Raw genomic sequence first — 10,909 nt, forward strand, 5'->3', positions numbered from 1 at the left:
TTAGGTAACTGGAGATGAAAAATGACAAAGAGATTGAATTTCAAAACGAAAAAAAGATGCAGATGATCAACCTATTAGAGGAACAAGATCTCTCTTTCTACATTTATCAAATTATAATGTTGCCATCTTGGTACCCGCTGAATACGAAGAAGTTGCCATTGTTGATAAGAAAAATAATTATTGGAATCATTAAAAAAATATTGTTAAAACATTATTCAACTCTCTTTGTTCTTGTGCTTTAGCCTAAGTTATGTGTATCACACAAATTAGGTATAAAGTGAAATACGATCATAGAAAAAACAACATAAATTTCAGAATTTATTTTCTTTATAAATAAATAGTTTTACCTTTTATTTCATTTCCATTAGACCTGAAACTATGTAAAATAATTTAGTAAGTTGTTCATTTGTTAATTCAAATTAACTATAACTTCAATAATTAGGAGTACTGTTTTTTATTAGATTTTATACCATTAATTAATTTTGTTTTTAAAATATGATTAACGTTCAAAAATAGAAGGAACACAAAATTATTCCAAGTTCATGAAGGGGCAACCTCTAAAATCTGTCAAAGTTCATGAGGGGGCAACCTCTGTCAAAGTTCATGAAGGGGCAACCGTTTTGTAAAATTTTAATTGTAAATTTCACCCTACAGTTTTGAAAAATTAAACAGCCACCGGTTCTTGGCCCTCAATTCTTTTTTGAAGTAAAGTCATCTCCAATAACATAGTCATTCATTACCTTGTGCATCCTTCATTCACGTAACTAAGCTGCACTTACAATATTCACAACCCTTTCTTCTCTTTGATTTGGCCACTTCCTTCCAAACCATGCCAGTCCTAGAAACACTTGGTGGTGCTCTTTTTGGTGCTGTTCTTCAGGTGCTATTTGACAAGCTGGATTCTCATCAAGTTCTAAGCTACTTTCATAGGAGAAATCTCGATGAGAAACTGCTCAAAAAGTTGAAGAGAAAGTTGATGGACGTCAATGCTGTGATTGAAGATGCAGAAGAAAAGCAGTTCAGTAATCCATTGGTCAAAGAATGGCTTGATGAGGTTAGAGATGCGTTGTATGATGCAGAAGATCTGTTGGAGCAAATAGACTATGTCTCGAAAAGTGATTTGAAAGCTGAATTCCAAACCAGTGCTACCAAGGTATGCAGTTTTGAATCCAAGATGATAGAAGTCCTAGATGATTTAGAATCTCTTTTAGACCAAAAAGTTGTTCAAGCTTTCAAAATTTCTAGTAATGTTGGATCTAGGTTGGGTAATAAAGTTTTAGAGAGAAAAAATGAATCCTCATCATTGGTTGCTGAAGATGTTATTTATGGCAGAGATGAGGACAAAGAAATGATCCTTAATTGGTTGACATCAGACAATAGCAATAATAACCCGTTGTTAATACTTTCTATCGTGGGTATGGGCGGGATGGGTAAGACCACACTTGCTCAACATGTATACAATGATACAAAGATCAAGGAAGCTAAATTTGAGCTTAAAGCGTGGGTCTGTGTTTCAGATGAATTTAATGTTTTGACAGTATCAAAAGCAATTGTTGGGGCTTTCACTAAATCAAAAGATGATAGTAGAGACCTAGAAATGGTTCATGGAAAATTGAAAGAAAAATTGGCAGGAAAAAAGTTTCTACTGGTTCTAGATGACGTTTGGAACGAAGACAGAAACCAATGGAAAACATTGCAAACTCTCCTCTTATAAACGGGGCAAAGGGAAGTAAAATTCTTGTCACAACACGCAGTAACAAAGTGGCCTCTATCATGCAGTCAAGCAATATACACCAACTAAAGCAATTACAACAATTTTACAGCTGGCAAGTTTTTGCTAGACATGCATTCAATAATAATAACTCTAAGTTGAATTCTGAGTTGGAGGAGATTGGCATGAAAATAGTTGAAAAGTGCCAAGGATTACCTCTAGCTCTTGAAACGGTAGGATGCCTTTTACAGTCAAAGTCATCTGTTTCAGATTGGGAAGGTGTATTGAGAAGCAACATATGGGACTTGCCCATAGAAGATAGTAAAATCATCCCTGCTTTGTTGTTGAGTTATTACCATCTTCCTTCTCAACTCAAGAGATGTTTCGCTTATTGTGCGTTATTCCCCAAAGACCATGAGTTTGACAAAGAGAACTTAATTCTCTTATGGATGGCTCAAGATTTTCTACAATGCTCTCAGCAGAGTAAGTCTCCAGAAGAAGTAGGTGAACAGTACTTCAATGATCTATTATCACGGTCATTCTTTCAACAGGAAATTTGGTACAACAAAACATATTTTGTCATGCACGACCTTCTTAATGATTTAGCAAAATATGTTTCTGGTGAAATCTGCTATAGGTTGGGTGTTGATAGAGCAAAAACAGTACCAAAGAAAACCCGACACTTTTCAGCTGTAAGTGATCCTGTTGAATTTTCAACTGTTGAATGTCATGAATATAGGAGTTTATGTGATGCTACAAGGCTACGAACTTTTGTGTCCATATCTATGGATTGTGGGATGTCAATACAAGAGTTGATCTCCAACTTTAAATTCTTACGACTCTTATCTTTGAATGGGTGTGATAACATAAAAGAGGTTCCTGACAGTGTAGGCAATCTTATACATCTCCGTTCACTAGACCTTTCAGGTACTGACATAGAGAGACTTCCCGACTCAACATGTTCACTCTGTAACTTGCAAGTGTTGAAGCTGAACGATTGTGATAATTTGCAGGAGCTGCCCTCGACTTTGCATGAACTCACCAATTTGCGCCGGCTTGAACTTATGGAAACTACTTTAAGAAAGGTTCCAGTACTTCTAGGAAAGTTGAAGAATCTTCGAGTATGGATGGATAGTTTGCTGGTTGGTGAAACCAGTGAGAGCAATATTCAGCATCTAGGAGAACTTGATCTTCATGGACAACTGTCAATTATAAAACTTGAAAATGTTGTGAATCCATGTGATGCATTGGTAGCGGATTTGAAGAATAGAACACATCTTGTGGGGCTACGTTTAGAATGGAGTTTGATGCGGAACAATGAGGATTCCATGAAAGAAAGAGAAATACTTGAGAATCTGCAACCTTCCAGACATTTGGAACAGTTGTCAATCGATGGCTATTGTGGTACAGAATTTCCCCGTTGGTTATCTGATAATTATCTATCGAATGTGGTGTCCTTAATCTTAAATAACTGTAAATATTGCCTATGGCTGCCTTCCCTTGGACTTTTGACAGTTCTGAAGCATTTGACAATTGGCAGCCTTGATCAGATAGTGAGGATTAATGCTGACTTTTACGGGAATAGCTCTTCTGCATTTGCATCCTTGGAAACGTTGACAGTCTCTAATATGAAAGAATGGAAAGAATGGCAATCCATGCCAGGTGCTTTTCGAAATCTTCGAAGTCTTCTTGTGACGGAATGTCCCAAGCTGAAAGGACACTTGCCAAAGCAACTTTCTCATTTAAAGAAACTAACTATTGAGAACTGCAAACAATTTGTGGCTTCGATTCCTAGGATAGTAGAAATTCAAGATGTCCAGATGGAGCCATCTTCATTTGATATGACTGGGCCCCTCGTATCTGATATTCCTCTTGAATCCTTGAGTATTTATTCTTCTCCGGGCATCAATATTTCCATAAACCATTGCTACCATTTCCTCTTACATCTGAGTATTTTTGGTAATGAATCTCTGACGAACTTGCCTCTTGATTTGTTCCCAAAACTCTGCCAGCTTGTATTAGGGAAGTGTCGTAACCTACAGATGATATCACAGAGGCACCCTCATAGTCATTTGAAGAGTCTGGCAATTGAAAAATGCTGCCAGTTTGAATCATTTCCCAATGAAGGATTATTTGCACCTCAGCTAGAGACCTTTCGAATTATGGGATTGGAGAAATTGAAAACATTTGCTAAACTGATGCCTTCTCGCCTTTCATCACTTAATCATCTGAGCATACACGGTTGTCATGCAGTGGAGTTGTCCGATGGGTGTTTGCCATCAAATCTAAAAGTCATGTATCTCTTGAATTGCTCCAAATTTGTTGTCTCACTGAAAGGGGCTTTGGGAGCCAACTGCTCTCTAAGATCATTGAGTATTTCAGGTGTAGATATGGAGTCTTTTCCGGATGAAGGTTTTCTCCCGCTCTCTCTTACTGAACTATGGATAGAAGATTGTCCAAATCTTAAGAAATTGAACTACATGGGTCTCTGTCACCTCTACTCTCTTGAGAAATTGTTTCTTTATAAGTGTCCTATACTCCAATGCTTACCAGAGGAGGGTCTGCCCAAATTCATTTCAGAACTCGAAATTGAACGCTGTCCGTTGCTCAAACAGCGGTGCAGGAAACAAGACGGTGAAGATTGGAAAAAGATTGCTCATATTAAAACCATAAGGGTTGATGGCAAACCAGTAAAAGAATATGACGAACCGCAAGTTGCAAATTACTAATGCAGAAACTATTATATATGTGCATTTTCATCAGGTGCCAATTCTCCGCACTATCTCTGAAGCATTTCAAATACAATCTTATTTAGTGCAAATATTTTAGTCTCTAGCTGTCATCACGCATCAACCGTTCGTCTTTTTAGTGTCTCGTTATCGATATTCTCTTTTGAAATTGGATGATAATGCTTATATTTAAGGGAACATAGAAAATTACCTTGTCGGGTAAAGTTGTTTCCTCCTTCTTTTATACTTACATTATATGATTTATTTGCCCTATAATTTATTTTTAAAAGACAATTTGCATTCAATCTTCTCGACCAAGAATTGTAAGCATTAGCAACTTAGTATTTGTTCCACGGTTCCCTATGATGTGGGTTAAGGTCTCTTCTCAACTTTTCATGTTTATGTATTTCATATCATTCGACTTATGTCTTTCTTTTAATGCCATATGCATACTTTTCTGCTTCAAATTACTTAAAATTCCTTGAACTTTAATTTTGCGGACACATTCAATTCAACAAATCCAATTGACACGTGGATATCTGAAGAGGGTAATGGCCAACTTCTAACATATGAATGAATATTTATCATTTGATGTATTGCAAAGAATGTACAACTAACTTTTTAAAATATTATGGACGTTTTCATATTCAATTTACTAAATTATCAATTCCAAAGGTTACATCATCCAAGGAAATTCATAAAAATTCAATTTGTTTCCTTCAGAATTACTAATAATGAACTTTTAATGGGTTCTCTTCAGTATGTGATCCGTGGTAATTACAAAGCAGTGATCTTCTAAATCCAAAACTCTTCATGCTTCTAGATGTACCAATTTCTTCCCCATTTTTAACTACATGTTATTTTCGTGATAACTAGATTTTTACATGTTAAGAATCTGAAGATTTTCCTTCTTAAAATTTAATTGTTGCTTGATTTATTTGCATGACCTTAGTTAAAGGAGATTTTAAGCCCTCGTTATTTATTCTAACTAAAGAGTTGCACATTGAGCAACATGCAATTTAATTTTTTCGGTTGTGAATGTCTGAAATTTAAAACTCAAGAACTGAATTTCATTGACCCCCAAACACCATTATAGCTAGTATGTGATGTTGAGATTGTTGATAACACAAACTCTATATCAATCTGGTTTTTGATGATGACAACACAATGCTTAATAACAATACACATGTTGTAGTTTTACATGTTCTTGTTCTGAACTTGTTGTTATATTTGATGAACATGTTTTGATGTACTGTGTTGTATGTTCCTATGTTAACTGTGGGATATATTTGTGGAACATGCTTGTATGCTTGTATGACAATGTGTAACAAAATGTCTTTGATAACAGTACATTTTGGAAGTGAAAAATCACAAGCATCTTTATGAACTTATAATTGTATAACAAAGTTCTAGTACAGTCGAATACACCTGAAATAGATTCGACTATTCTAAAACCATTGTACAGATTTTGAACATCAGTGCTTTGTGACGTTTTGGATTGAAAAGAATTTCAAAGTGTTTTTTCATGTGTGAGTCGACTTTGTTATGTGTACATTCAACTGTATCTTTGATCTATTTTGGAATTTTATTATGCTTTACACGCTCCAACGAGTATATTTTTAAAAGTTAGTTAAGCATTGATGACTTGGTCAACTGTAATAAATATGTGTTGTTTTTTGTTGACTGAGAGCCTATGTGTTGATTGTCTGTTATAACTATTTTAATACAGTCGACTGGATTAGTAGGCTATTCGACTGAGAAACAATCTGTCTAACAGAAAACTATAAATAGACTGAACGCGAGTTGTTTAGAGACTTTTGACGCACTGACATTTTCATTTCTTATTTCAGATTGAATTCTCTACGTTAACAGTTCTAAGAATTCTTCAAGAAGACGGTGGTGATCTATCTTGAGAGAGATTCAAAGGGAGAAGGCAATTGCGCTGACTGTGTGATCATTATCTGCATGAGGAAGGTGCTTCTTGATTGATCTTTGAAGGCTTGGCATCCTGTGAAGACTGTTGTGTTGATTGAAGGCTTGACAACCTATGAAGTCTACTGTGATAGGCTTGACATCCTATGAAGAGTGTTGGTTACACGTTGAGGATTGTTCGACGTGGATTTAGATTGCAGAAGAGGGGATTCTTGCTGCAAGTCTAGTTTTGTTGTGCAACTATATTTTGGTTTTGGTTAGAGAGGAGATTTATATTTTTGTGTGAGGCTTCTATAAATTTCTTGTTGTAAAAAATGCAACCATTATAGTGCATTTGCTTCCTGGGTTGGAAGGACATTGGATGTAGGCATTGTTGGCCGAACCAGTATAAAAACCAGTGTTTGATTTTCTCTATCCCTGCACTCTTTAAATTCAGCCGACTATATTTGTTTAGCAGTCAACTGCGTTTTTCCGCTGCATTGAAATTTTCATTACTTGCATTTCAAGAAAAGATCAAAAAGCTTTATACTTTTGTTTCAAGATTGTGAAAAGATTTATTTTTTGAAACAACACCAATTCACCCCCCTCTTGGTGTAAAGAAGCCTACCTATTTTCCTAACAATTGGCACCAGAGCTGGTTTCCATAAGATATTTGAAAATCTTAGTCGACTTTTTTTTTCATTTTATTCGACTATAAAACCTGGGGATGACTTCTGTTTCACATTCGAAAAGGGCTTATGATTTTAAAATTGATGTTGCATCTGCGTCCTGTAATTGGAGGTTAAAGTCTGTAACTGATGGTTTCTTTAAAACCTTTGAAATAGGAAACTTGGAATGCAAGGCAACCCATGATGAAGAATCTTGTTCACAGATGCAGAAATCAATCTTGTTGGACAGCAAATTCACGAAGTTCTTGAAAAAGACGAACAATCAAGATCATTCTGCTGATGCCAAGAAGGTCAAGAATAAAGAAGAATTGAATATGATGGCCAAATCCAAAATTATCAAACCTGATATGGAGTAACAGTTCAAAAGTTCCACATGGTATCTCGACAGCGGGTGTTCGAGACATATGACTGAAGATCCTACAAAGTTCTCAGATATTTCATACAAAGCCTCTGGTCATCTCACGTATGAAGACAACAACAAAGGAAGAATCATTGGTATAGGTAAAATAAAAACTCCTTCATCTTATGAAATTAAAAATGTTTTACTTGTTGAAAGGTTGAAACACAATTTGCTCAGTATCAGTCAACTATGTGACAAAGGATTAAAGATTACTTTCGAACCTAAATACTGTCTGATCATCAACGAGACAACAAATGAGTTACTACTATCACTCAATCCTTCGAGAAAAGGTTGACTATTCTTGCTTTTGGTTTGAATTGCTTCCTGCATACACAAGAAACAAAAACACTAAAAGCACTTTTCATAAAAATAAATATAAAAATAAAACAAAATATATATAAAGTCAAATTTAATCAAATTTACACTACTTGAAAAGTTAAACCACGAGTCCCCGGCAATGGTGCCAAAAAGTTGTTAACACCCTGGCAAGTGTACCAGATCGTATCAAGTAATAATAAACAGTAAGTCCAGATCGTTTCCTAAGGGACTCTTAGGCCTTATCTTTCAGTAAATTGATTGTATAAGACTTGAAAGAAGAATAATTTTGTAGTGTTAATGCAAAACGAAATCTAGACATGCAAATGCAAATTGAATCAATTGGCAAATAAAAGATATGAATGAATGAAGTTGTTGGGGTTTACAATTTCATCCTTATCCACCCTCTTATATCTACTATTCTTATTAAATTTGTTTTATTATCAATGTCATGCAACTTTCTAGATTACTCTAAATCCGGTTCCTTGGCGAAGAGAGCCTATTACCAATTACTAGTTTACCATTCCTTGTCTCCCTAGTAATTACCAACGCATTAAGTACAAAAGCTTAAAGCAATTGACCGTCCTACACCTATTCCTAGGGAGTATTTCATAATCAAGAGAATTCTTATCAGTTTTAGATTTTCCCCATACGTTCCCGTATCGACAAAATCAAATATCATGACACCGTATGAGTTAAACGATGTAAGCATTAACATCAGAAAAGAAAACCCAAACAATTGATAATACAAGCATATGAATAAAATAAGAATTTCAATATAAGAGAGTTTCAAAAAGATTACATTGTTCTCCAACAACAAAGGGTTTAGTTCACCATAGACATGGTGAAACTAGATGGAATTAATGAAAAAGATGAAAGAGTAAACCCTAGAATTGATAAATTGGAGCCTTAACATCCAAGAAACCGCCTCCAAGGAGTGTAGAAGGTGCTCCGAAGTCTTCCTTTGAAAAAAGATTACCCTAAGGGTCGCACTGGTTCTATTTATATCGCATAAAAGTAACAAAATTTCGGCCCAGACCCATCATTTAGGCGCTCAACGCTCATTTGACTGCTCAGCGGTAGCCCCCATAATCGCAGGACACTCAACGGTGGATCCTGGCGGTCAGCACTGGGTTTCAGAATCACAGGACGCTCATCTTCACCACTCAGGCGTGAAACAGTGGCTTCCTCCTCGAAGCTGGTGCTCAGTGCTGGAATTGACACTAAGCGGTGGACCTTACTCTTCTTTTGTTTCTTTTCTCATCCTTTCTCGAGTCTAAGTCCTCCCTTCTTCACTTATATCCTTCAATTCTTATCAAATCTTGCCAAAACAATGTAAAAGTAAGCATAATATCTCTAAAACCACTTTTGACTCTCTTGAACCCAAGCTAAAGTGTTTTGCACTATTCTAAGCTCATTCTAAGCCATAAGGGGTGTGTTTTGCACTATTATAAAAATAACGGTTTTTAGACCGTTATCAGGTGTAAGTGGACGCTAGGTTCAAACCTTAGGGAATCCAGGAGTGCACGAGAAGAAAGGACTTTGATGTTGGATAACGAAAAGAGTGCAAGGGTTATGAAACAAAAATGAGGAAAGGAGAAGAAGGTTTGTGCTTGGGTTCCACCATGACGTATGCTTTAGGAGGAGTGATAAAGTTGGGTTGGGTTTCATGCAGTGGAGTTTTAATTCTCGTTGATGCGTGGGAAAAGGAGTGGGATTCCAGTGAAGAGAAATGAAGTAGGAGCACCTCCAAGGTTGTCGCAAATGAAGGGTTTCTTTATTTATATATATGTATATATGTTGGGGGAGGGTCCCTTTTAGAGAGGAAAAAGGAAGGAAGATAAAGTGATAGAGGGGAGGATATTTAGGTTGAAAACTAGATTAGGCTAGATGCATGGGCACTAGCTAGGTGGATATTACCGTGATGGATGGGGTGCGTAGATGTGGATGGTCTGTGAGTGATAAGTGAAAAGGGGTAGAAACAAAACTAAGAGGAGAAAGGAAGAAGATTAAATAAAAAGTTTAGTGAAAGGAAGAGTTAGTTGAGTTTGATGTTGAAGAAAAGTAGAAGTGGCTACTATAATGTGGCGTAAAAAATGAATGATGAAGTGGTGGTTCTAGTGTTGACGGAGGGAGGATAAAGAATGATGTTGAGAGTAAGGGAAAGGGAAATTGCATGGTTGAATAACAAGGTTTCTAGGACTTGTAAGCTGCAGCAAATATGTTTGTATGTGGTTGTTGTGATTGTAGAGAAAGAATTAGGTTTCAGTGTTATTGGAATAAAAAAGAGAGATTATATGAAATGAAGTTTAGCTCATGTGTTAGAGGAAAGTGTAGACATGGGAATGAAGGGTGGGCCATGACTTGGGGTAGTGTGATGTTATAGTGTTTTTAAAATCGAAAATGTTTGTTTAACAATGTTTTTTTGCCAACGATTTGACAACGCCATGTGGAAAGCTGAAGATATGAAATTTGGTTTTTGCGCTTTCAGGTTTCATCCTTGGTTTTCTTTCGCGTTATCCTCTCTCCCAAACACTGTTCTCGCTTGGTCGTCTTGCTTGCTCGTCTCGCTTGCTTTGTCTATTGGTTACCTCTGTTCTCTTCATTGACAGTATAAGCTTGTTGCGTTGTCATCTCTCTCAAACCCTCGTCTTGCTTGCTCTTTGTATTTGTTACCTATCTCTCGCGTTTTGCCTTTTCTCTTCATTGACGTCTATCTCGCTTGTTTTGGTGAGTAAAAGCTCGCAAACCCTACCCTAATTTTGGAGTATTTTTTGTTTTCGTGTTTTGTCAACCCTAACCGTCTTCTCCACCATTGTTTTTGGTTTATCATATAAGTGCAGGTGCAATGGCAGCCCAAAACCCAAACGTAAGTTCAAGTTTTGGTATTTTTGTGGTAGTGTATTTTATATACTCACATTATTAATTAATAGCAATGTTTTTTTAATCTTGTGTAGTGGTAGGTTCAAATCTCTCTGGATTAATCAACCATTGTGCAAATGAATCGCTTACTGAGAGATGTTCCCTAAAGGACGTTTGGGGAACCAACCCTTCCTTAAAAGTTTTGTCTATTGGCAATGGTGATGTGGAGTGTTTTTCTGGTGAAGGTTTTCTCCCACTTTCTCTTGATGATCTAACTATAGCCGATTGTCCA

General features: G+C 36.3%; 1 pseudogene; it reads left to right on the forward strand.

Moving 5' to 3' along the window:
- The first annotated feature begins 553 nt into the window (after positions 1-553).
- LOC106767587 lies at positions 554-4,532 on the forward strand (annotated as a pseudogene).
- Positions 4,533-10,909: the final 6,377 nt, after the last annotated feature.

This window comes from Vigna radiata, chromosome 1, assembly GCF_000741045.1.
Source record: "Vigna radiata var. radiata cultivar VC1973A chromosome 1, Vradiata_ver6, whole genome shotgun sequence".
NCBI lineage: Eukaryota > Viridiplantae > Streptophyta > Magnoliopsida > Fabales > Fabaceae > Vigna > Vigna radiata.